The 27,265-nt window shown below is 38.8% G+C and overlaps 2 long non-coding RNA genes and 2 pseudogenes across 8 annotated transcripts; 2 read left to right on the top strand and 2 right to left on the bottom strand.

Moving 5' to 3' along the window:
- Positions 1–181: 181 nt before the first annotated feature.
- Positions 182–25,356, bottom strand: LOC148730321 (uncharacterized). The gene is made up of 3 exons (XR_016001249.1): positions 24,895–25,356; positions 14,053–14,320; positions 182–1,089 (listed from the first exon to the last, which is right to left on the bottom strand). It is a non-coding gene; the product is annotated as an uncharacterized LOC148730321 (long non-coding RNA).
- LOC148730323 (uncharacterized) lies at positions 829–9,193 on the top strand (annotated as a pseudogene). Its single transcript, XR_016001242.1, has 3 exons — positions 829–1,267; positions 8,322–8,367; positions 8,940–9,193. The product of XR_016001242.1 is annotated as an uncharacterized LOC148730323 (transcript).
- LOC148730324 (uncharacterized) lies at positions 2,499–7,023 on the top strand. Of its 6 annotated transcripts, none has more exons than XR_016001245.1 (5): positions 2,499–3,124; positions 3,457–3,664; positions 3,972–4,053; positions 4,571–4,751; positions 6,072–7,023. It is a non-coding gene; the product is annotated as an uncharacterized LOC148730324 (long non-coding RNA). The 6 variants fall into 6 exon arrangements; XR_016001243.1 differs by having other exon boundaries at positions 2,916–3,124; positions 3,343–3,664; XR_016001247.1 differs by having other exon boundaries at positions 2,939–3,124; positions 3,457–3,507.
- On the bottom strand, positions 16,002–23,755 carry LOC148730322 (uncharacterized; annotated as a pseudogene).
- Positions 25,357–27,265: the final 1,909 nt, after the last annotated feature.

Here is a 27,265-nt window from a genome sequence, read left to right as displayed (position 1 = left end):
TAGGTCGGGGCTCAGTTTGGAATCAGCAATTGCCTATCAAGTCCATGGCCCAATCGGGAAAGATGTCATGAACAGTTCCGTATATTTATAATTCGAAGGTAAATAAGTTTTAACCCGCGGCCAAGTAATGCCTTCTCAGGGTTGTCATAAAGAGTTTTAGAAACTGGACTCTGATACAAAACAGGCGGCACCATGAACAAGTTCTATTTCCACCAATATCATGCTTCGATGCTGAAAAATTAATTCACAAGCATTCGGACTAGCCAGCGCCTTCTTTTTAGAGTTGACAGTAAAATGTTTCGAATACCAGCTCATAACAACCCTGCCATCTGTACAAATCTTCTCTACTATAATTATCTATCCCTTTTCAAGTCAAACTTTCAAATTCCGAATAAAGACTGCATCAGGGGACGGATTGTCTTACTTGAAGCATACGCTTTCCGAACAGTCTGGATTCCGAAGCATCTAAATTTCGTTATGAGCTCAAAACTTAGCATGCTGATCGGCGTGGCTCGCGTCTTTCGATCCGGCGAGGAATGTGAGTGCGAGTGAGGTCCGCGTAAAGACAAAACATCACTTTCATTTCCATTCCTCATTCCCCATTTCCAATTCTCGTTCCTGATTTTACCGGCGAGAATTTTTATCCGAGCTTGTCCGATCTTGCCCGATTGATTTCCGACATTCGTGTCGTAGCCGTCTGTCTATCAAAATGGCTCCTTGCAGTTCTCCAGGAACACTGCAAGAATCTTGAACTGTTATTAGAGGCTTTTGCATCCCGAAATCAGGGTAGAAAAATGCTATGTTTGAAGAAAGTCGAAGGGAAATCCTATGATCCATCTCTGCAACCGAAAAAAATTCTCCTAAAACCGACCGTCACTCGTCTCGGACGCAGTAGTGAACACTCGGAAGTTGTTATGGACAGTGCCATGTGTCCTTTAATGATCAGTCGTGTTCACGCTGAAATTCATTTCAACGATGGAAGGTTCAGGATTAATTGTCAAGGACTGAACGGGCTGCTAGTAAACAAAACAAAGCGTAGTTCTGCTGTCCTTTGCGATGGTGATGTAGTTGTCTTTGGAGGTGCAGGAGCTAAAACGAAAGAAGGACAAAGTTTGTCAGCGTACGATTCGGAACTTGTTTATGTTTTTAGTGAGGTCTGCCAAAATGATTCTGAAGAGGTGGGCTCCTTTGGAGAAGGAACTAGCGATGGGAGTGTGCGAAGGCGAAGCAAACGGAAAAAGCCTGTATCACCAAGTGAACTACAGAGGTATGGGTACATAACAGAGAGGTAGGGGTACTTTGAAAAGTGTTAGCAGGGCTACTGGACCCAAGGGAAGGAGTGCGAACTAGAAAGAGAGGTGAAAAATTTTAAAGGGGGGGCTGTCTGCTTTTAGATCCTAGAAATATGCTAGAATAATGAATTCTTATAAGAAGTCATATGGAAATAAGGGGAGAAGAATTCATGTACTATAAGAAGGGTACCTGTTTACAAGTTGCCCACAGAGAGGCAATTTTGTTGTGTTTGAGGACATGACACATTGTGCTCTCACAGTTCCTCTCCCCACCCAAGAGTGTGAATGGCTAACAGACAAAGCTGTCAGGGGAACTTGATGAACTACTGAGGGGGGAGGGGAAAGGAACTGAATTGCAATGGAGCATCTTCTTAGAGAAAGTAGCAGCTATACTGTGTTTTCTCTTGTATGTTGAGCATGACAGGTGAAATAAAGTTCCAAACCTGTTGAATTTTCAAGAATTTCAAGCAATTTTATAGGAAATTAATTTATTACTTTTCTAGGGAATTCTACATTAAATTGCACTAAAAAAAGCCGACGCCATATTGGGTGTAATGGACGGAGGTCTTCTAACATAGTCTTACACTCCATTGGTGCTCTGAACACGATAGGGTTGGATAAGAATATTACTAGGAACCAAGCCAGTCTTTCTATCTATCAACTTTTCTTTAATTACGTGCTTGATTCAGCTAAAAACTGAAAAGATAATTATAAAGAAAGGGATATTACTACAGTTAATAATATGAAACAGGGGGCGTATCACAATACTAGAAAATTACTAAATATTTCATTACCCAGGTGGAAATCTTATTAAGATCTTGTAAGATCTTACAAGAATCTTGTAAGATTCTTATTAAGATTAAGATCTTAATAAGATCTTGTTTAACTCTTAAGATCTTAAAAAATCTTGGTAAAAATCTTGTAAGATCTTAAGAGGATCTTACAAGATCTTATCCAAAGAAATCAATATTCAACATTCTAAGATCTTAAAAAATATCTTGTAAGATCTTAAGAGAATCTTACAAGATCTTATCAGAAAAAAAATCAGTATCCAACTTGCTAAGATCTTAAAAGATCTTAATAATAATCTTGTAAGATCTTAAAATAAATCTTACAAGATCTTGTCAAATTTAGTCAATGTGTAGCATTTTAAGATCTTAAAAGATCTTGATAAAATCTTGTAAGATCTTAAAGAAACCTTAGAGGATCTTGTCATCAAAAGTCAGTTTGCAGCATTCTATTGATAAAAAAAATGACAAGATCTCAGAAAATTATTAATTAAGGTATCAACACTCTTACATCTATTAAAAACAATGTTAAGACAATGTTACAAGATCTTGTCAAAAAAGTTAGCTTTTAATGATATTTCATGTAAGTAAATACTAATACTAATAACAACAATCACTTTATTTGAGTCTCAAGGCTATTTATTTGAGCATGAGTGCTCTACTAATTTGGGAGACTACAAATCAACTTAAAGCAGAACAAATCAACTGAAATATTGTTTTTTTTTATGTGAGGGGAAAACCGGAGTACGCGAAGAAATAAAACCTCCTGATTAAAATAGCTTTTTCATACAGATCTAGTGCATTTGAACTTCAATTTTAAAATCGTCAACGCACATCGACAACGATCGCTTTGAAAACGTACAGTTCAACAAATCACGGTATACGCCGCCATTTTGTTGGGCAGGCAAAACATTGGGAGGCGCGGCTACCAAGCCTCGTACGTTAACTGTAAAAATTTGACTCGTGACTCGGATGCAAGCTACATTTCCTTAATTTTCTTCCTGTCAGATGAATCTCTGGTCTTCAAATTTTCAGAAATTTTAGGTAAGTATATAGCCGAAGTATGTACGAAATTTCAGCTGCCTGAGATCGATCTTTCTTGCGATTTTTTTACTTTTTATGGAGGTGACATATGCAAATCAACCACGTGAAAGAGTGTCAAACATCTAAGAGAAAATGTTCAAGCATGTTTTCTACATTTTTGCTCGTCATATTCCATTTTTTGATTATGTAAGTGTTACTTATACTTTTTTTAATCTCAGGCGCGTTTATGTCGACTGCTAAGCCAAAAACAGCTCGCTGTTGCGTTGGTGGCTGTAACGACGATAGATATCCGACAAAATGATGTTCGATCCGTTTCTTTAAATTTACCACAGCCAAGAATAAACACCAGAAATGGAAAGATGCTATAGTCCCAGGATTAAGCGGTATGATTTTTCACCTGGAAATGGGACTTTTGTCTGTGCGAACCACTTTGTAGATGGACAGCCTACTAGAGAATATCCCAACCCTACACTTTTTTTGTCTGTACTGAAAAACAAGTTCGACAAGACTCCTCAAAAAAGAAGATTACTGGATAAAGAGGCAAGCACATCCGCATCTAATGATTCTTTAGGGGACAATGTTGAAATGGATTTTGGCATTGAGCCTCTGCCAGAGGTTCCCGAAGATAAAGAGACTGAGTTAGAGGTTGTTGAACCAGAGGATGTACATAATGAGCCCTCGCCACAAGTTCCACTTTTTTACCAGTAGTTTGAAGACCTCTGACGTCAAGATAATCTTTTAATGTACCAACAGACAAGTCAAGGAAATCGTCATAAGTCTCCATTCTATTGTTTATTTGTTTTCTCTTTTATTCAAACTAGAATTCTGTTATTGATTTTTTTTTTAGCCCAAGTACGAAATTCAAGGTGCTAGTAGTGTGAGTGATGTTGGTGAGACCTGGAGTTGGAAGCTCCCCCACAGCATCCTTGGTAGGTGTCATGCACTGCAATGGTTGTTTTGATAATGGCATGAGGGCTCAATTTTTAGCAATAGCCTGAGAGGCAGTCACCTGAGTTCAGCTTTACATCTACAATAATTAGAGACCTTAAGATCAACATCAACGGAAATATCACCTCAAAATATAACTTTGCACTATTGTAAGTCTTTCGTGGTTATTCCATCTTATTCATGTTGTCTAATGTGGACGAAGTATCTTAAAAATGAATTAGTGCCAGCAGTTTCACAGTAAGAATAGATAATAAAAGATAGGCATTTTTATGGGAACGTTGCCCTTAAAACCTCAAATTTGGTGATTTCATGTCGTTTTTATGCACAGTACCAAAAATATATGAGCAGCACATGCAGCAAGGTTATTTTCAACTTTTAACCAATCATAGTACTGTTTGGAGGCATTTTCTTCACCATCACCATTGTAGATCTTAAGGTCCCTATTGAAACTTCTTGGAAATGAGATAGTCACTAATGACACATTTTTTTTTCTTTTAGATGCACAATGAGGTTAAACTTCTTGCCATTCCCTCTGGTGGGGACCTGAAGAAATATGAGTTTAAGGTGTTTTCACAGCTTTTTACAACAGAAGAAATGGCTGCTGGAATTCTTGAGCCAGCAAGAGAAAAAGCAACGGGGAAGGAAGTGCTGGACCCCCACAGGACAAGTCTTTGAAGAAGTAATTAATTTCTTTTTAGTTTCACAACATTGTGTAATCACCTAAGAAAATATATTCTCTTAGCTTGTGTTTAGGATCATTGAAGAGGAGTTCCCTTTACAGAATTTCACGTTATTTAAAAAGATAATTAACAATTATTTCACGAGCGTGCATTGGATATGAGATGATAGATAGCCAACAAGGCACGTAGCGCCGAGTTGGCTATAATCATCTCATATCCAACAAGCGCGAGTGGAATAACTGTTTTATTAAAAACGTTAAATTAAATGAAATTTTATTCAATTTTTAGTTCCCTTTTAATTTTAATCTGACACATACGCTTGCCATATTTGTAGATTATGGTATATTGGCTGATATACCATAATGGCTAAGCCAATAAAAAGTCTTGAATTGCATTATCCAATGATCTAGTTTTTAATAATAACCATTATTAAAAACGGGATCATTGGATAATGCAATTCAAGACTTTTTATTGGCTTAGCCATTATGGTAGGTGAGCCAATATACCATAATCTAATATCTGTACATTGTAACATCCGGTTTCTTCTTACAAAATAAAGTCGAGAAGATTTGTCTAATATCTTGGGGGCATTTTTTTTTTTAAAATAAAACAATTATTCCACTCGTGCTTGTCGGATATGAGATGATTATAGCCAACGAGGCGCGTAGCACCGAGTTGGCTATCTATCATCTCATATCCAATGCGTGCTCGTGGAATAATTGTTAATAGTTAAAGACTAGTTAAATGTAGAATTGAAATGTGAATGTATAATAGCTAACATAGAAAAGCCTAACTTAAATAGGAACATAGTTAATTTTTATACTTGTCTGTGACATTGATATCTTTTTCATCACAGTAAATAGGTTCCAGTGTTACTGTTACCATTCAGGGTTCGTACACTTTTGACCTGTTAAAATTCCATGATTTTCTATAACTTTTTCCATGACCTTTTGAAAGATTCCAAGACTAGAATGCAGTGTGAAAGAATGTTTGCAAACATTCTCACAATGTGTGCTTCTGTTTATTTCTAATGAAATTAAATCTGATTTTTGGACTCATCAGTTAACTTTTCAACTTTGGGTCTTATTGCCTTTCACTCATAGAGAGCATATTGATTTTCCATGACTTTCCATGACCCACACCTAAATTGCATGACTTTCCAGGCCTGGAAAATGAAATTTTGAAATTCCATGACCTGTACGAACCCTGCCATTATTATAAAGATCATATTACATTGAGCATCCTCTTGAACATTAACCTCCTAAATGTTCTCGAATTTTATAAATGAATGAAATTATTTTGCATCTTTATTCATGCAGGAGCCATAACAGAAAAGTTTGGAGAGGTTCCATTCTAGAAGAAGTGGGGCCAGATATGGCAGTCTTTAAACCAAAAGTGTTTAGATTCCAAAAGGAAACTTAAAAGTGATGAGAATGTTACTGAAACCTAAAAAGTCACAACAATAATAAGTAGTATTCTTAGATTTTTAGGTCACTGTGAGTCCAACATTCACATCACTTTTGAGTTTCCAAACTTCTAATTCTAAAAATGTATTGTTAAAGGGAAACTCCACCTTGACTCGAATGAACAATTTAAAATTGTACAAAATAATATTTGTAATTGTTTCAGAAAAAAAAAGAATTTAGAACAACTTATTTTCACTTTTAAATTTCCCAGGTGCCACTATCTTGAATGATTGTGACGTGCCATGGTTGCAGTTATTGTTTTCACAAAAGGGCTTTTGTTTGAAACAAGAGAGCAACTGTTGCCCATCACAGTTATTCAAGATGGTGGCATCCGCGAAATTTAAAAACCAAAACAAGCGTTTTTGAAATTCGTTTATTTTGGGTCCCAATTCTTTCATTGCAAAAAAGTTTGAACAGTTCTGATTGCGAACAATATGTTCTGTAGTTTAAAGTTATTGTCCTGTTTTAGTGGAGGTTCCCTTTAGGTAAAGAGTGGTACATTAGATTTTTTGGAGCCTAACAATAATTTGTTGCAGCTTTTTTTAATTATGCATTTGAATTAGTCTCTTTTAAATAATATTAATCTTACCTTCATACTTTTTAGTAAAACAAGTGGTAATTTTTTTTCCATTAATGAAATTTGGAATACCATTATTATGTTGCAAAGAGGTGCATCGCCCTTTAATTTTACTTGGGAACAATTTAGTAGTGTCCTTGTTTTCTGAGTTTCAAACTTGTATAAATAGTTCATTGCTTTGTAATTAAAATAGGATTTCTGTTTTAATAAAATATTGTTCTAAAGTTTTTTCTGCTCTTTCTATTTTGGTAACATTGTTTTTTAGCAGAAATGAGAAATATTTTGATGAGATCTGAGTAAGATCTAGGTAAGATCTCATATTATCAAGATCTTGTGAGAATCTTGGTAAGGTCTTGTAAGATCTTACAAGAATCTTGGTAAGATCCTCTAAGATCTTACAAGAATCTTAGTAAGATCTGGTAAGATCTTGGTAAGATCTTTGTAAGATCTTGGTAAGATCTTGGTAAGATCTTTGTAAGATCTTGGTAAGATCTTGGTAAGATCTTGGTAAGATCTTTGTAAGATCTTGGTAAGATCTTGGTAAGATCTTGGTAAGATCTTTGTAAGATCTTGGTAAGATCTTGGTAAGATCTTGGTAAGATCTTGGTAAGATCTTAGTAAGATCTTGGTAAGATCTTGGTAAGATCTTGTAAGATCTTGGTAAGATCTTGTAAGATCTTGGTAAGATCTTGGTAAGATCTTGGTAAGATCTTGGTAAGATCTTGGAGCATTTTCCTAAGATCTTGTAAGATCTTGTAAGATCTTGTAAGAATCTTGTAAGAATCTTGTAAGAATCTTGTAAGAATCTTGTAAGAATCTTGTAAGAATCTTGTAAGAATCTTGTAAGAATCTTGTAAGAATCTTAATTAAGAAGTAAGATAAGATCTTAGTAAGAATCTTATTAAGAATCTTACTAAGATCTTAATAAGATTTCCACCTGGGGATAGGGTTGCATAAGAATATTACTAGGAACCAAGCCAGTCTTTCTATCTATCAACTTTTCTTTAATTACGTGCTTGATTCAGCTAAAAACTGAAAAGATAATTATAAAGAAAGGGATATTACTACAGTTAATAATATGAAACAGGGGACGTATCACAATACTAGAAAATTACTAAATATTTCAAATCACTAGTGATACCGGCAATAATATCAAACCCAAATGTAACTTAATCGACAAGCATGCACAATAAACTACAAATTATACCTCTTTCTCCAATCTTAACTCTTATTCTTTAAGTCTTTTATCCTTTGCTCCGTTCGTTCTCATCGGATGTGGTTATGGAAAAGGCCAATTTGATCTGAGTAGCTAATGTTCCTTGCGTGACAACGGAAGTTATGTAAACACTCTTAATTATTACGTGTTAATCAGTTACATTGGGTTTCAAGTGCAATTGAAGGCAGAATTCATGAGTGACGAGATGGAATTTCCTTGAATCGCATAATTGACTGCACTACTTACAGTTGTTATGTATACATAGGTGTGAAACATGTAAAAGGTTGAGTTGTGTTTTAATGATTTTCAGTTCTTCTCATGTAAAGAAGGCAAAAGGCAGCATGGAAGGCAAGCAGGTCAATTCTTGACTTTATATAATTAAAAGGCATCATTTTTAAATACAAAATAATGATACTGTAAAATCTTAATTTTTAATTTATAGCAGATATTTAATAAATTACAAATCATAAGGAGGAAGTTCAGTTTTATACTCCAGAAAAGTACATGTTACTATCTCAATATTGAAATTTAAGACATTTGAAATTATGATGCTACCTGTCGCGGTATTGAAATAGGAAGACTAATCTAGCCTTCTGAAAATTTTCTCTCAGTGTTGTTTAAATGCTATGATCATAGATGCCAGTTAAGTGTTGTTCAGGACAGTAATGTGTTGTTCAGTTAAGTCTGGATACTATTTTTGTCATCTTTTGGTAATCAATGTTAACAGTGAGAGAAACAGCTGTTTTTGCTTTTTTTTGGAAGCACATTTGAAACCTTTATGGTAGAGGTATGTGGTTTGAGGAGCATTCTTCTCCTTTAAAAGAGATAAATTGTACATTTATTAATTAAAATTATTTATTCTTTAAGGTATCTGTTTATACTGCACAGTGTTTTTGGTGACTATCATGATCATTGATATATTTTTCAGGTTTTGGAAGGTGATCAAAAGGCTGATCCACAGGAAGAAGTTAAAATGGACAAAGGTACATTGAACTCCAAGAGGTGAATTAAACACAACTTCATGATGTATGATGCAACTCTCCTCAGAAAGCATTCTGTATAATGAAGGAATATGTGGAAAAAAGCCCTTAGTGTCATTTATGGTAAAAAAAAGGTAGATTAAGTCTGTACTGGAGCCAAGTGGCCCACCCAGTGGGAGATTATCGTGGTTTCCTTAGCATGACGCAACTAGGAGTATCACTACTCCCCCCTGTATGGGATGCTAGTCCAGTGCAAAGTTATCCTCCAGCATTTCATCACACTTCCCTGTTAACTCTTCAGTACTCAGTCATTCTCCTCTCAGTTCTGATAGAAAGCTATATTCTCCATTAAAATTGATACCTCATTTAAAAATTGATTCTTCATTTAAAATTTGCTTTGATTTTTTTTTCAATTTAGTGATAGTGAATCTGATCAAGAAGGTAGTGACAGTGAGAATTATTCAGAAGAGGTACTGTTGATTCAAGTTGTTTTTGTCATCCTGTAGTTGGACTATTTGGTAATCTTACACAACTGTCAAAGTCCATCCTTCATATCTCCTCTCAACCCCACTCTGTACAAGTCGTTAGACCGAGAGGGACTGTGACTGGATCTGGGGAAAGGGCCGAAATATCTCAGCAAGGGTATTTAGAGCTAAACGTTACTAGAATTGTTACGTAGGCTGCTTGCTGTTTAGAAGAGACAGAAAGTGTTTTTGTACACTAAGTTATTTCTTTTGTCACACTGAAAAAATAACTTGCTGCATAGTTGTTGATTTAGGGTACTGTGCGTTTTCTGAAGTGAAAATATGATTGGTTACGCGTATTTTGCCAGGAAATTGTTTGATCGTGTGGTCTGATAATCCCGGGGGGAGAAGTCCAGATAAAGACTGTTGTAGTTGGTAATGACTGACGTTTCCACGATCTGAGCGTAAGTCGCAGTGAGCATTGAATGGCTTTGATGTTGACTTCCGCTACCAACAATAGTCATTTGCATGACCATCAGACTACACGTTCATATTTTTATTTTGAAAATCAGAATATCGATGATTTAATTGTTTTTCACTTCTTTGTTCAAGGAGTCTGACCACTTTGATTATTCTTATGGTGTCAAGCATGCGCGTAGTGGTCGAGCACAATGCAGAACTTGCGGCAGCCTCATTCCAAACAGGTAATTTGTTGTTCCTAAGAATATGTACCAGCCCCCCCTTCCCCTCCCCCACCCGCCTGGTCCATTACACGAGGGTCTCAATGGTGGCTTTTATGGCTAATGGTTAAAATTTTCGCAAATTTACGGCTGTCACCAGAAATTGTTTTTACGGTTAACTTTTCTTTCCCCTAACGATTAAAACTTATCAATTTGTACGCCAGACGGCTCACGTTTTAGGCCATTTAACGGCCATCAGTTTAGCCTATTGAGGTCCTTTCACGCCCGAAAGCCGAAAGCTAACAGTGGAAGGACATTTATTTAATGAAAACATCCTCTTACAGAGAATACTTATGGCCCACTGCTTGAGTAAGACCGCGGTTTGGGTTCGATCTTGTGTAAATAGCTGGCCCTATGTGTTTTAATCACGGGACTCTAAGGTGGGTTGTTTCGTTCACCGATCATGGATATCGTCAGTACAGGCAGAAGCATTACCACCATGTGGAGTGTTATTTACCTCCTGACCATGTGACATTTGAGAGGGTAAGTTGATAACTTTGGTGAGGTGCATGAAAAGTAACTCATTCTTACAACAGTCACGTGAGACATTCAATGTGAAAAGGTTATTTAGAATGAGTCAGTCAGTCTTGCAATAAACACATCCTGACACAATCTCAACTTGTGTTCAGTGAAGCTAAGGGTTCTACGAAAAGAACCTTTGCTACGCCAGATACGAAAAACCACTAAAAACCTACTTTTTAGATGTGGCCAAAAAATATGTGGAAACGTATTCCTCATCCAACGCAGCAGCACAATGCCCCGAGGACAGGGTAAACTAACCTCGTTACACTACTTTTCACCAGAAAAAATTCAGTGATTGTAATGATATTTTACAGGCAGGTCGAAAACGAAAATTACAACAAACGCAACGAAATAAAGTGGTCAAACATGCGACTGACCGACCGAGATAGACTTAATTTTCCCGTGAAACGCTTAAATAATCGGAAACTTTCACGATGCCACGCAAACTTCTTCAACGTGCCGTCAGAATAGAATTTTCAGACTAATTCGTTCCCATGTCACTCAAACGTCAGAAATTCCATTTCTCGTGCACCTCACTCCCAGAGTTTCGTGCGGCGCGCTTAAATAGATTTTTTGATTTTTTTTCACGCTCGAAACGTCAGCTTCGAAATCTGTTTTATGGTGGCCAGTTTCCATTATCAACTCAGGTGATGAAACCAGATTATACTTACGGCTATGTCAGGCAAATCACGAGATCTCTATGAGGAACCATGGTGAACAAATACCTAGTAACGCCCGGCAATCAGCCACTAAGACTCTAGAGTTACGCCCAGACACCTCAGTTTCGCCATCATTTTAACAGCTTTCTTTCTTGATCTACTGTAGCTTTCTATCGCCAGTGACCTTTCAAGAGCTGACAGAAGACTTGTGACGGAAAGACTCAGAGAAAGATGAATTTTACATATTGAAAAAGAGAATAATTTATTTTTTCTGTATCGAAGTATGCTTAATTGTAAATATGATGGACAAAGGTAATTGTTTAGCGTTCAGAGAGGTCTTTGTTGAGAGGAACTCTTAAGGACAATTATATTATTTAATGAAATATATTTTTGATCACAAACTTCAAATTGTTTGTGAGTTTATATGCCTGATGTAGAATTCAACTCTACCTTAAAAGTCTCTCTCGAAGGACACCTCTGTAAGACACATAAATAGAGAAGATTCCCGCGCCTCTCTTCTTTCCTAATCGTCTGGTGGGTGATACACATGAAGAAAATTACAACAGTGTAAATGTAGCGTTGAAAGAAAGAACGATGCAGATTAGTTCGGAGAGGGGGGATCAGGAGGGGAAGGGAGAAAGGGGGTATGGGGGGATTATGGGGGATCGGAGGGAAGCGGAGAAATATACGGGTTTCTATCACCATATCTTCGATTCGGACTAAAAAACCTTCGAAAATTATTCCAATGTTCTTTGGGTACGACTCAAATCCATTTCCTCTTCGAGAAGTAGTAATTTCCTATAGATGAGTGAGGATAGCTATAGAACAGTGAGGGTTTGGTCAAAAACGGAGGATAACGGTACAAAATCAACTGTTTTTTTCCTTTCGTTCATCTACCTTGTACCTCTGTGGCAGTCTTTCTTTCTTCGAGAAAAACTGTTTGAAAGACATGCCAAAGTATTGCATGGAGTATCCTTCCAGCGCATAACTGATTCGACACGTAAACAGCACACGCACATCTACAATTGCGGTTTTTTCAGCACGGTAAACTATTGCCTTTTTTCTCTTTCTCGGAATTGAGCAATGTCATTCTTGCCCTGAAATAAATTTAAACTCAAATTCTCGGCGAAGGAAAAGGAACAATTTTCGGAAACGCAAATTTAGCCAGAACTCCTAAATTTAATTGTTATGATATTATAGGAATTATATGAGTACTACAGTTCCTAAACGAGCCCCGGGACCCCCCTCTCCCTTTTTTATTTCAAAATTTCACCCCTTTCTTTATTTCAAAAACTTTCCCCTTTTTTACTTTAAAATTTTCGCTCATATAAGATAAACAAACAAAAAGTAAAGTTTCACAAAAAATCTCAGAGCAGGTTTCAGAGGAATGAAATCAGGGACCGGCCACTATTTATCGCCTGAGGGGGAGGAGGGGGTCAGAGAAGCTTGACTGTCATAATTACATTTACCTGATCCCTGGTAATGCTCTGTAACATTCTTGTGACCCCCCCCCCCCCACCCCTTCATCATTGACAAATAATTGGCTGGCAGTCATTTTTCTATAGTTCTCCCCCTTTATACTCAGTCGGCGACGACTAGTTCCCTCTATGTTCTCCCTACAAACCAAATGATCGCCCATAATCCTCCACCCCCTCCCCCTTCAGTCTATAACTAATGACTCTGGTTCCTGAATAAGAGATCTAAAACAGCATGGTTTAACAACTTGCTAGGAGTTAAGAAAACTGGTATGGTCCATAAATGATACGAAAAATGCAGACAGCCGTGTTTATTCATCAGTCCTTTGAATTCTAAATGAAAGTTTCTGACTAAGTGTTAAAAAGCTAAAACAGTTCCCTTGCCAAAGCAGGGCCGCCGTACGAGGAAAAATAGTAGGAAATTGAACATGGGGGTAAGAGTTCCATAGAACCCCATACATTAATTATGCATAGAGTGTTGCAAAGAAACCTTTATTTTTAGTCTTTATGAAATGGAACGCATAATTAATGCTGGGGTTATATGGAACTCTTTCCGAACATGGGTTCAAAGTGTGAGAAGACAGCAAAGTGCGATTGTTAAAGTAAATTAGATCATAATCCTTGTTCAGGGATCGGTCATTATTTATCAAAAGGGAGGGGGGTTCGGAGTATTTTGGTTGTGTCACATTAAAACAATTTCTCTCCCCTCCTCCCCACCTTAAGGCCTTTTTTTATTCTAACGATACCCCCACTAATGGGCGGTCAATTTCCAGTATTTTTTTTTAATTCTATATTGAAGTTTTTGATGCTCTATTATAAGGCTAAAGCAGTTCCTTTGCCAATGCGCAGCTGCCGTACAAGGGAAAAGAGGAGAAAATTAAACCTAGGCTCAAAGTGCGAGAAGATGGCAAAGCGCGATTATTAGAGTAAATAATGTTAGATAACTAATGAGTGGTCCCTTAGAAACCGAAGTTTTAAAGGTTTGCTGATATCATTCGCTGAGCAATAACGTTTTCATGTGCTGGAGATCGATATTTCTCCCGACAAAGCTGATGCATGAAAAGGTTCGGAAAGAGTACCATCTAACCCCGACATTAATTATGCATTCAATTTCATTAATTATGTATGAGCCCCATTGTTTTTTAAGACAATGACTTATTCCCATGGGCTTAGCATATATACATTACTAATAAGTACTTACTGCTTCAATAGAAGAGAAATTGATTGAAAGTGGCTTCGTCTCCATTCCTTTCTCACGTTCTTCTCCCTTCTCCCCTTTGTTCCTAACTTCTCCTCGGTTGTTTTTTTTTCTTTTCTTTCCTTTTTACCTTCTTGGTAGTTCTGCTGGGCCTTGAACCATCGCTCCTCAGACAACGTGTTATTATCAGACCATTATCAAACCATAGCCTTACCACTATGCTACGCAAACCAGTTAGGAGTTCCTCTCCAAAAGCTGCTTTTTGTTTTACCTTTCAGTAAAAAAATTTTCATAACAATATGTGCATTGATATAATGCACCAAAGGTCCCCTTTGCACTAAAGAATGCATTTCTTCTTCTCTACGATTGGCCACGGGATGATACCACATAGAAAACAAAATTTATTCATACCTCTTTCTAATAACATCAACGAAAGAAGAAGATAGAAGGAAGAAGAACAACAACTCAGAGATGGAGAGACTGAATTTTAGCAATAGCGAAAATCAGACCTGAAAAACATCAGGCCTGTACGGGATTCGAACCACTGACCTCTGCGTTACTAGTGCAGCGCTCTACCAATTGAGCTAACAAGCCAACCGAGAGCAGGCCGTTAAGTTGATTCGTAATAAACCCGTGAAAGTGATAAATAAGATACAATGAAATTTATGAAGTTCATATATTTTGAACAGCGGTATTAGATACGTATGATGCACGATCGCTATTGCTTAAATAGCGCTATCTACTGCGAGGATCTGGTTACGATACGTTGACGACACATTCACCGCCGTTCAACACAACGAAATTGACGCATTCCACCACCACCTTAACGAACAAAACACTGACATAGAGTTTACCAGAGAAGTCGAAGAAAATGGCAAACTTCCTTTTCTAGACTGCCTGGTAAGCCACAACGACAACTCATTACGGACGAAAGTTTACAGGAAACCGACACACACCGACAGATTACTAGACGAGTCATCCTACAACCCTACATCACACAAAGCCACAACTATCAGAACTCTAACACGACGCGCACAACTAGTATGCTACTCGACAGACAGCTTATCCGACGAAAACAAATACCTTCACCGTATTTTTACGAAGAACAACTACAACAACGAATTCATCCGACGAAACACTCACCGACCCACTACTACTACCGAAACAAACGACACCGCAACCCCTACGACTACAGCAGCCATACCATAAATAAAAGGCATGTCTGAAAACATCTCACGCATCTTACTACCCTTCAATATTCGCGTCGCCCACAAACCCATCACCACACTACGTCAGTTACTAACCAACGTTAAAGACAAAGACGAACCAAGGAAATAACAATAATGTGCCACTTGTACTAGCGCAATCTGTAAGGGTCTATACCCTCAAACAAAGGGAAACGAATACTGTTCGTTACGGAGCTATTAGCTAAAGAACGGCTGCGAAGGAGACGTGGCATTTTCAGGCCAGCGGAGGCAAACACGAGACATGCGCGCAGGAGGATGCTGCGAACCACACGCGACAATCGTTTTTCGAGCTCTAACCGACCTCCCATAGTGCCAGGCTCTGTTCCCCTCAAACAAAAGCAGATTTGCTTTGTAGAGCATTACACAAATTCTCAAACCATTATCTCGGTTGATTGGGCATCGAATATAATAAAGAGCCTTTTTTATGCTTATGGAAACAAGGGCTTTTTAGGTTGGCAAGTAGTGGCGTTGCTAGGATTTCACACATTCGAATTCTGTGCTCCTTACGTAAACTGGCCTACACTCCTGCTTTATTTTGTGTATCAACAAGCTCGTGTTCACACCGCGAAAATGACTGAAAAATAGAGTATGATTAGAGCCATGCGGATTCTGTGCATTCGCGCGGTTTTTGCCAAACGGAATTATAGGTTTTATCTATTTTTCTAACAACCAATCTTTTCAACCACCAAAACGCAACACCATCGATTGCAGAAGTGCCATTACTTAACTCCTTTAATAATTAGCCTACTTAGTTAAAGATTACAATACGTACAGCACGCCAAAAGTTACTATGGTTGTGATGATTTAAACTATAAACAATTTTCAAATTTTAAAGGATTACTTCGATGTCAAAACTAGAAATTAAACTTAATAGGTTCTAGAGGAACCATACTCCGAGAAAAGTCCAACGTTCATTGCAATAAAGTCACAGACGATATTTTAAAATCCTGACAGCCAGTGACAGGGTCTAATTCTATATTACATAGACAAAGGGGAATAACATCTGCGCATGTCACATAGACGCCTATAAATCCATAGCAACCGTATGTATTTAACAATTATTCCACTCGCGCTTGTTGGATATGAGATGATAGATAGCCAACGAGGCGCGTAGCGCCGAGTTAGCCATAATCATCTCATATCCAACAAGCGCGAGTGGAATGATTGTTTTATTAAAAACACCCCCACGATATTAGACAGATCTCCTCTTCTCTTCTTTTTAGCTCCCTTTTATTTTTAAGCCAACGCGTACACTTATCATATTTGTAGATTATGGTATATTGGCTCCTATATCATAATGGCTAAGCCCATAAAGTCTTAAATTGCATTATCCAACGATCCAGTTTTTAATAATAATTGATATGGCGCAATTTTTAAAACAATTGAAAGGATTTATCCTTGATACTTCAAAACCACTTTTTTTAAAGCAAAATATGATAAAACTATCGCTGAGGACCGTCCAGCTGACGTGTCGAGATCAACGATGATAGACCGGTTAATATCAACAAGGATGAAACTATGTTGTGCAAAAGATGTTTTGTGCCCGTTTTGAGAGACATCTGAGGTGAAAGTTTGAAGCGTAATTTCTCTACTAGTGTCGTGATCTAAGGGGAAAAACTACAGGGCGCTTCAATTTTTTTAATATTCTGCCATTTTTAGTCTAACGTTGCTATGGTTTCAAGAGTGAGCCTGCAAAAGTTCTTGAGATTTGAATGGGGTTTTTGGCTCTGCCTTTTACAGATCGGTTGCGGCACGTGTCAAACGCAACTGACTGCACTCTGACTGGCTCTTTAACTTGTAATGTTGATCGCTAGAAATCTGGCTTACAGGGAAATTGTCTGTTGTTTCTTAAATTTTCTACATTACAATGCACCACAATTAGGTGTTGCTTGACTTAATCTGTATAAGTATGCTGTAAACTGAAGTCTTGATATCTTTGTTTGAACTCTCAATTCCGATTTGATCTTCGCTGATCTACGAGTAACGAGCCTAATGCTTTAAAGAATTACGAATTTATCATTATTGAACTTTATGTGTTACCAATATTCAGTTCTGCTGTACGTAGCTGAGCAAGTGCATTCCGAACAAATCTCACTTTCTCATCTTCAGGGCCAAAGTTCTTGACATAAATCGCCGACGCAAGATCATAACACCCTTTTGCTTCTTGGCTGAGACCGAGATAATTGTGCACATCGCCCAGGTTTATGTAAGTATTTGCTACCTTGACGTGTTCCGGACCGAATATCTTAAGGCGAATATCCAGCTCTCGCTAGTGACAGTCTTTGGCCTGCTTTAGGTCACCCAGCTGCCTGTGGACAGTGCCCAGGTTATTGTAAGACTTTACGACATGAACATGCTCAGGTCCGAGCTTTTTCACCCAAACATCCAGCGCTCGCTCGAGACAGTCTTTTGCCTGCTTTAGGTCACCCAGCTGCTCGTGGACAAGGCCCAGGTTATTAGAAGACGTTGCGACATGAACATGCTCAGGTCCAAGCTTTTTCAGCCGAACATCCAGCGCTCGCTCGTGAAAATCTTTTGCCTGCTTTAGGTTACCCAACCGCTCGCGGACAATGCCCAGGTTATTGTAAGACGATGCAACATGAACATGCTCAGGTCCGAGCTTTTTCAGCCATATTATATGACGTTGCGACATCAGCATGCTCAGGTCCGAGCTTTTTCAACCGAACATCCAAGGCTCGCTCGTGAAAGTCTTTTGCCTGCTTTAGGTCACCCAGCTGCTCGTGGACAAGGCCCAGGTTATTCTAAGACGTTGCGACATGAACATGCTCAGGTCCGAGCTTTTTCAGCCGAGCATCCACGGCTCGCTCGTGAAAGTCTTTTGCATGCTTCAGGTCACCCAGCTGCTCGTGGACAAGGCCCAGGTTATTCTAAGACGTTGCGACATGAACATGCTCAGGTCCGAGCTTTTTCAGCCGAACATCCAGGGCTCGCTCGTGACAGTCTTTTGCCTGCTTTAGGTCACCCAGCTGCTCGTGGACAATGCCCAGGTTATTATAAGACGTTGCGACATGAACATGCTCAGGTCCAAGCTTTTTGAGCCGAACATCCAGGGCTCGCTCGTGACAGTCTTTTGCCTCCTTTAGGTCACCCAGCTGCTCGTGGACAAGGCCCAGGTTATTGTAAGACGTTGCGACATGAACATGCTCAGGTCCGAGCTTTTTCAGCCAAACATCCAGGGCTCGCTCGTGACAGTCTTTTGCCTGCCTTAGGTCACCCAGCTGCTCGTGGACAAGGCCCAGGTTATTATAAGAGGTTGCGACATCAACATGCTCAGGTCCGAGCTTTTTCAGTCGAACATCCAGGGCTCGCTCGTGAAAGTCTTTTGCCTGCTTTAGGTCACCCAGCTGCTCGTGGACAATTCCCAGGTTATTAAAAGACATTGCGACATGAACATGGTCAGGTCCGAGCTTTTTTAGCCGAACATCCAGAGCTCGGTCGTGACAGTCTTTTGCCTGCTTTAGGTCACCCAGCTTCCTGTGGACAATGCCCAGGTTATCGTAAGACGTTGCGACATGAACATGCTCAGGTCCGAGCTTTTTCGGCCGAACATCCAGGGCTCGGTCGTGACAGTCTTTTGCCTCCTTTAGGTCACCCAGCTGCTCGTGGACAAGGCCCAGCTTATTATAAGACTTTGCGACATGAACATGCTTAGGTCCGAGCTTTTTCAGCCAAACATCCAGGGCTCGCTCGTGACAGTCTTTTGCCTGCTTTAGGTCACCCAGCTGCTCGTGGACAATGCCCAGGTTATTATAAGACGTTGCGACATGAACATGCTCAGGTCCAAGCTTTTTCAGCCGAACATCCAGGGCTCGCTCGTGACAGTCTTTTGCCTGCTTTAGGTCACCCAGCTGCTCGTGGACAAGGCCCAGGTTATTATAAGAGGTTGCGACATCAACATGCTCAGGTCCGAGCTTTTTCAGCCGAACATCCAGCGCTTGCTCGTGACAATCTTTTGCCTGCTTTAGGGCACTCATGTGTCTGTGGACAATACCCAGGCGACTATAAATATGTATAATTCGTAATTCATTACTTGGGTCTCTCAACTTGACAATTGCTAAGAGTGCTGTAAAGTAACTTCTCGCCGCTGGATATTGAGAGTGCTCGTGGCACATATTTCCGAGGATTGTAAAGACGTTAGAATAGTCCTCCAGAGTTAATGTATCAATTTGAGAAACTTGAGATATTCCTTCTTCAGAAAACAAATTTTCGGCTTTTGTAATCACTTTTGCCAGGTGAGGAACAATTTTTGTTCCAATAACTAGAGAATCTTGATCCTCGAATTTAGAGAAGGATGAAAGAGCCCTTAGTATGGATTTTATATGCTTATCCTTCGCAGATTTCTTTGTTACTAAATTAACAACGTAATGGACGACTCCATGCACTCGAATTTAAACACCGCTCTCCTCTTCGTCAAACAACAACAATGGGCATCGACTTATCTTTACCCCAATCGCATCTTTATCTTCCAATTCCTTTTCCATTTCCCTAATGTAGTTGGAGACAATATCTTTTAGTATTGGTTGTGGTGCACAAAGAGAGAGAAAAGTAAACAAGTGATCTACAACTGTGTCGGATCTCATTATCTTTTCCAAGGCGAGTGTTGTCGCTGTGGTCATTGTTTTTGAGTAACTTGGGTTTGTCTCGGCAAGAATGTTCTCAGTTGTACTTCGGTGCCCTTTTTCAAGTTTCTTTAGAAAGTCAGTCCAGCCGAATTTTGAAGCTATTTTATTATCCCGAACATGTCTTACATAGATGGCGGCGCTGGCTAAAGCCAGTGGCTGGTAGTCCAAAGTTCGTGCAATTTCTTTTTCTACCTCGTTATCAGTGACACCAGAAAGGAGCCTTAACAAGGAACTGGCATCATCAGGTAGCAATCCTTTGCTTACAGAGATGTGCTGAATGAAAGAGCTTTCTAAGGGAATAGAGTTGGTGTCTTGTGTTGTTATTAGCAAGTGGCCCCTCGCCCATTGTTGGTTTCCTGGACCTGGCAAATAAGTGTGTACATGAGACAAACTAGTGACATTATCAACAACCAACAACCACGACGTAAAAAGCCCGATTTTCGCGCTTACTAGGGTATTGAGAATTGCAATTTTCTCGTCTGCGTTCAGATATTTGGAATTACGAGTGTCTGTCACAGAGTAATCTGGACATTTACACTGTCGAGCGAAGGAGACATACGATTCCAAAAGTGTTTCTGAACTTTCGGCATTAAGTGTCATGACAAATGAAATCGCAGAGAGAGTTTTTTTGCCTTCTTCGAAAAATCGCTTGGCTACTAGTCGGGCCAGCTGAGATTTTCCACTTCCGGGGTTCCCGGATAAGTACAAGGTGCTTAAGCTGTCATTGTTGTCATCTTTGAGTGCTTTTAGGTCTTGTGGGATTTTATCAACCTCCGATCTGCGAGGGAAGACATCATGTGTGGGTTCAGGAGGGAGAATACAAAATGGGAAGACTTCGGTTTGCAACTGTTCTTCAAGTGTCTGTCGTTGATTCTCTTTTTCTTCGAGTTGTGTTTCTTTTTCAACAAGTTCTTCATATTTTTCTTGAAGTTTTGTTTCCTTCTCTATGACATCTTGTTGAAGTTTTTCAACTTTCTTCAGAACATTTCTCAACTCTTCCGTTGGGAAGCTTGTCTGAGTTTGGATTTCATGGATTTTTAAAATCGCAAGCCCGAGTGCGTCAAATGCAGTATTGACCTTTGAAATCGCCTTTTGAAAATCTGTGTTGGAGAGTTGGCCTTGTGGCAAGTGCGCAAATTCTTCATTGCGAAATATCCTGAGGTCATCCACATTTGATTTTACAGTTGGACAGAGACCGCGGATGCAATCGGAATGAAGAATGGCATAAAACAGCATGGTACAATCCCATTCCGCTCTGTCACCATTGGTCATAGTTGTCAAGAGACGGGCGTTTCTACTTCTGTTTCGTGGGGACTCACCGTTCCAAAAGTCCATTCCATTTTTCGGTTCATCTTTCCATTCTCCCAGGGTTCCCTTGTAGCGATTGTCCCATTCTCGTTTGAAGATTGTTCGAAGGCCTTCAGTTAGTACATCGGTGACAATGTAACAGATCCTGTAGTAATTGAGCTGCTCCTCAGTATATTCCATTGGAGCGGCCATATTCAATCAGACCTTATACAAAGGCAGTGTCTCCATTAGTCAAGTCATTCAGTTGTAAAACTTAATTAATCTTCTTTGCAATTGAGTACTTAGAAATTTTCAACTTTGTCTAACATTTACTACGATTAATAGCTGAGTTAGATGCGGGAAAGGTTTGGGGACGTGGGTTTGACCGTAAAGTTGCCATGTCAGAATTTTATTCGTTTGATAACTAGTCAAGAGTCGAGCGTCGCTAACGGAAAAACTTAGAAGGCTGCCAAAGAAAGAAATCAAGCGACACCTCGTCTCTGGAAATGGAGCTGTTTTTCCATGAAAACAACATGATTTTAACCTCAAAAGTTTGTCACCAAACTTTTATCGCTTCTCACTCAACTGAAAATTGTAGTATGTATTTGTTAACTGATAAGTTTGTGTTGACAATGGAATTAGGAAAAAAGGAGTAAGAAATATATACTTTAGATAAAATGAATATATGAAGTTCATATATTCATTGTATCTGATTTACCACTTTCACGGGTTTATTACGAATCAACTTAACGGCCTGCTCCCAGTTGGCTTGTTAGCTCAATTGGTAGAGCGCTCCACTAGTATCGCAGAGGTCAGTGGTTCGAATCCCGTAAAGGCCTGATATTTTTTTCAGGTCTGATTTTCGCTATTGCATAAATAGCGCTATCTACTGCGAGGATCGTGCATCATACGTAAATATATACTTTATTGATGGGTTCAGTTTCATGACGTTTTTTCACGCTCTTTAAAAGGGCAGGTCTTGAAATGGAATCCTTAAGGGAAAAAAGACAAGAAAACGCCCAAAAAACGCCTCACAGCAAGGTGTTCTGGCTGAGAGGAAACACTGGAACCACATCTGGTGGCATGGACCACCCTTGTAGGCTAACTCAGGATTATACGAGTTGGAGCAGGGAGATTGTCAATGGCCTATGCTCGAGGAGGAGCCTGGACACAAACTATTTGTTTAAAGAGAGTATCTGATCAACTGCGCAGCTACCCCTCCTTTAACCGAACAACAGTCGACTGATGAGAAGTTAAGGTTAATGCTGGCTTAGGGGAGGGGTAGGTGCGCAGTTGTTCAGGTACTCACATTGATCCAAACCAACGCGAGATTTAGGGATGAATTAGACAAAATTGAAGATATCGGCGACATACTATGACTTTGAGAAACATATAACTGTGTATGTATAATTACGAAATTTAGTGTTTTAGTGGTCCTGAGGACCATTCTCACACATCGTCTAAGGGAGGGGAGGGTGGAGAATCTTGGAAGATTGCGTGGTTTTTAGGGAGGAACAATCGTCTCCGATGGAGTATAAAGCGGAAACTGTAGAAAATTTATTTCCAATTCATCGCTAATCAAATTGAGGATCATTGCCAGGCTTAGAGAAACTGTACACCCACCCTTCCCAACAACAGTCAACTCGTAACAAGTAAGAGTGACTGAAAGGTTCATTGGGGGAGGGGTAACCTCGAAGTTGCTCACATTGATCCAAACAGATGCGAGATTTAAGGCCCGTTTAAACGGTTTTAACATTTCACTAACATTCGTTCCACAAATGTTGAACGGATGTTGAGCAAATGTTGAACGCAAAAACAAATTTGTGCCGAGGTCTTTCAGAGGCCCTTAAAAGTTCTTCAAATGGTTTTATAAAGGAAAAGTTGAGTCGAGGTTGAATGAAAGTTTGAACTGATTTAAACTTGATTCAACACGCTTTTAACGATGTTTTAAAACTTTTTACGTTTTCAACAATGTTGGACGACCTGTTCAAACGCACCGAACATTTGGTTCAACAAGATGTTAAGTGCATGTCGAAGCATATTTTGAAACCATGCATTTAACGGGCCTTTACAGATGAATTAGACCAAATTTGAAACTATCGGTCACATACTTTTACTTTAAGAAACACCTAATTGTGAATTTATAGTCACAAAATTTAGTTTTTGAGGGGTGTCCGACAGAGTATAAAGGGAGAGCTATATAAAATTGACTTCCAGTTACTCGCTGATGAGGGGAGTGGGGATCATAAGAATATTGTAAAGCTTTATGGGGGGATAAGATAAATTGTAATGTGATACAATACGGTTATTTTCACATTCCCACACAGATCAACGATTTCCTCGGCCCATCGCGGAAAGAAGAAAGGTTTGAAAACACACAACTTTAGGAAAATTAAGGAAGCTTTTCTGGCTCTGCATTTTATAAAACAAAGATCGAGGCCGCGCGAGACAACATGCCGCTTGAACGACCTGGTACTGGCTCGGCCGATCCCAGCATTCATTTGGACGCAGTATTAGCCAAGTCGAGTAATTACTGGCAAAGCATTACCATTAATTAATTTAATGGAATCGACATTCTTCAAATGACGTCAGTTGAATACGATTTACATTTCCTAGAATGTTCAAATTCAAATTAAAAAAAAAATTCCGAACAAAACTTTTAAAATATTTTAAGGTAAGAAAAAGCTTTTAAGAGCAATTTAAGTCGTCACATATAACACTGTGGTTCATCGATCTTTTCTTCCTTTCCGCGCATCAGTGATCACACCGAGGCCGTTATCATCAATATCTTATCTGCAAAATTGTCGTGAAAAACAACAAATAACAGCCGGCACTAGTCTGCAGAAATCGTTTCTGAATTTTATTTATCATATCCAGTAACTATCGAGTACTAATTTGAAATTTCTTCTATAAAGTAGCCGTTGTGAGATGTTGTTTGTAATTTGTTTACTTGACCCAGCAGAGCATGTAACTTGCATCCGTAATAATGAATAAAGTAACTGTATGTACATATACATCTAACCACTATTCCAGTTACCAATCTACAGTAGAATCCTCGTAATTCGGGGAGACGTAAAAGGATTCGGGTCAGCGAAGGTTCGAGGTATCTGGACTAGAGTTTAATTGCAATTGTTCTATCATAATTAATAAGGAATCATGAATACACTTCTTGCACGATCGAGAGTCGTTTCGCACATTTAGTTTGTTCCGTATAAGAACGTTTACTTCGGAGGGTTTAGCTAAATGTGTCACGTTTTCATAAATGTTACCACGTTCTTATCAATCACGAGTAAAGGTTGGGGCGTGTCAATCAGCTCTGTTCAGACACCTACCTAAAGTTCACGTTGCTCCATTTTCTGCCTTTAAAAGCACACAACACACAACTCACAATTCCTCTATTCGCTCCGACGAAGGGCTAACGCTCGAAACGTCAGCTTTAGTAATTGTTACGGTGGCCAATTCACCATGTCAACTTTGTTGATATATCCAAATTATTTTATTACCTAAAGTTAGAGTTATTAGGGTAAATTTGAGCCAAGGGAAAGTATCATCAGTTTGAGTCAACCGAGTTCAAATCGACTATTGAATTTAATGATACAAAGTATGCCAAAATTGTCCGAGCGTTCCATTCAAATCCTTGAGAAAAAATAAGAATCGACGAAACTTACCGGATCACAGGTTTTGGGAACTGACGAGTTGAACTCCCAAAATCTCAATTAAGAGAAGAAAAGTAGTTGAATTCCGCAATCTTCGGTAGAATCGCGAAGGTAAACCAAATATTTCAAAATCAGCGAGGCGTGTTCATCTCGTGATGTTCATTACAATGCCTCTATTATTAAAACTTTAAGTAATTATCAGGAGATGGTTAATACAATAGATTGCTTTCACTCACGCGATAAGAGCCATACAAATTTATCGGAACACAAGAGAAATTTATATCAGAAAAGAGTTCAAATCTCAGAACGCCGTCCTGGTTCACTAAGTGGGAGTTAGGGGTTGGACATTTCCTCTGCCCGCTCAGTTCTACGGGTATCTATGTGAGAGTGGGTTAATCTTGTACCCAGATGCTATGGTGTAAATTTAATGTAAAAGGTCTGTGTACGATATAGTATCTCAATCCTCGTACCCAGACCATTCACGGCCAAGAGGTTACAGTCACACAGTGGGATCTGGGTACCTGATTAAGATAGGGATAACATGTGGCCACCGCTGCAGCAAAACAAAGACAGATCTGAAACTGCCCAATAATTCAACAGACAGTTTACTTCTTCATGAAAGTGACTTATTGCGTAATCAGGACATTTTAGAAATCTACTCGTTTAATGAAATGAATTTTATAAAGTTACATTTGTTTAATGCTATTCTTCGCGAAAACTCAGAAGAGGAGTTTGTTATGTCCAAGAGATTATAAACCACTGAAATTATTTTATGATGAGAACGCCCAGCAAACACTCACACGCGGGAGAATTATGCTAATTTTTGCCCTCGCACCCTTTTGTTCCACCACTGTGGCAAATTTTGCATCGAAATATCTTAAAGAATATAAAAAAAAAAAAAGAAAAGAAAATAAAACTCTTGGAAATAAATCCCCGAATCGATAAACGACACAGTATGGTAACATTATTGTCCGAAGAGAAATATTTTTGCCTCCTTTTTTGTTTTCTTTTTTGAAGAGGGGGGTGAATGGATGTTTATCCTACTGAGTGATATCCATTTAAGGAATGGTCCATTATTTGTCGCCTACAAGAATGGGGGGGGGGGCAGAGGGGGGTTGAAGGATGTTGTTTGTATCACAGTAAAACTTACCTAAGGCCTTGCTAGGGTTCTATGATATTTTTATGGTTCAAATTTTCTGATTTTCTGAACCTCCCTCCCATCCTCTAAATCCTTTATATCTCAAAACCAGGATTACGGCTAACCAGGCTGGCTCGTTTGACTTGGAATCAAAAATTCGATTACAAACGCGCCAAGATCTCGGTAAAATCGAGCCAGCTCGGCTTATGTAACCAGGCCCTCTGTTAGTGTGTTAGTAATTAAAATGTGTCGATTTGTCGTAGTCTGCTAAAACCTGAACAAAAGCACCAATGATTTTCGTTATTTTTCTTACCTATTCAAGACGTCCTTTACATTACGAAGGCATAGTAAACGACCACTCAGTAGGATAAACATGTTTTTGCGCGCGAAATATCTTTGTGAATCAAAATCAGACAAATTTTTCATTTTTGTAAATGGGCTGAGTTTACCTCATGCTAGGTGAATAAAATATATCAGATCTTCAAAAAGGCTCATAAAATTGGATTAAACCAACACAGTTATATCAAACTCATTTGCAATTGAACTCACTTGCAATTGACATATGCTCTGTGAGAAGAGAGTGTTTTATATCCTTGTGTACATATGAAACAAAGTTACTACGACAATGTCAGAACTGCAAGTAGATTAATCAACTACTTATACCAACCTTTGATGTACATTGTATTGAGAACTTGAATGTTAATATTTAGTCGAAAGTTGAAGTAGCTTTTCTGCGAGCTTATTCTATGCGCTAGTGTTCTCTGCATTTGATGTTCTGAAAATGTGTTTTAAAATTGTCTTCGCTTTGAAATAGGTATTCATTACCTATGGAATATACAGAACACTTCTTGTCCGCTGGCGGATCCGAGTTTATAATATCTCTTCCGAGTGAGAAGAGGGAACAATTAAGAGATATTGTGTGATATGCTGGTGAAGGGCTCTTTAGTAAAAGTGAAAGTCTCTGCCTAATTTATCCTAACATACAATTTTTTTATGAAATATCGATTTTTTTTGCATTCTACGATATATTTAGCGTTAATCTTCAATCAGAACCATATGTCCCTGAAACAACTTTCCCATTGCGGACTAAGGATATAAAATTATTACATCTTTTCAAAGGTTCTTTTATTAAAATCATAGCTGCAGTTTTATCATTGCTACAAGGTTTTGTTCCTTTAATAATAGTAATCTCTGTACCACGATGAGCATAATCAAGAAAAACTCATGTAAAACTCAGTTATGCCT

Source organism: Stylophora pistillata, chromosome 5 (assembly GCF_964205215.1).
Source record: "Stylophora pistillata chromosome 5, jaStyPist1.2, whole genome shotgun sequence".
In the NCBI taxonomy this organism is placed as follows: domain Eukaryota; kingdom Metazoa; phylum Cnidaria; class Anthozoa; order Scleractinia; family Pocilloporidae; genus Stylophora; species Stylophora pistillata.
The sequence above is the reverse complement of the archived record's forward strand: the minus strand, read 5'-3'. Positions and strand labels throughout refer to the sequence as shown.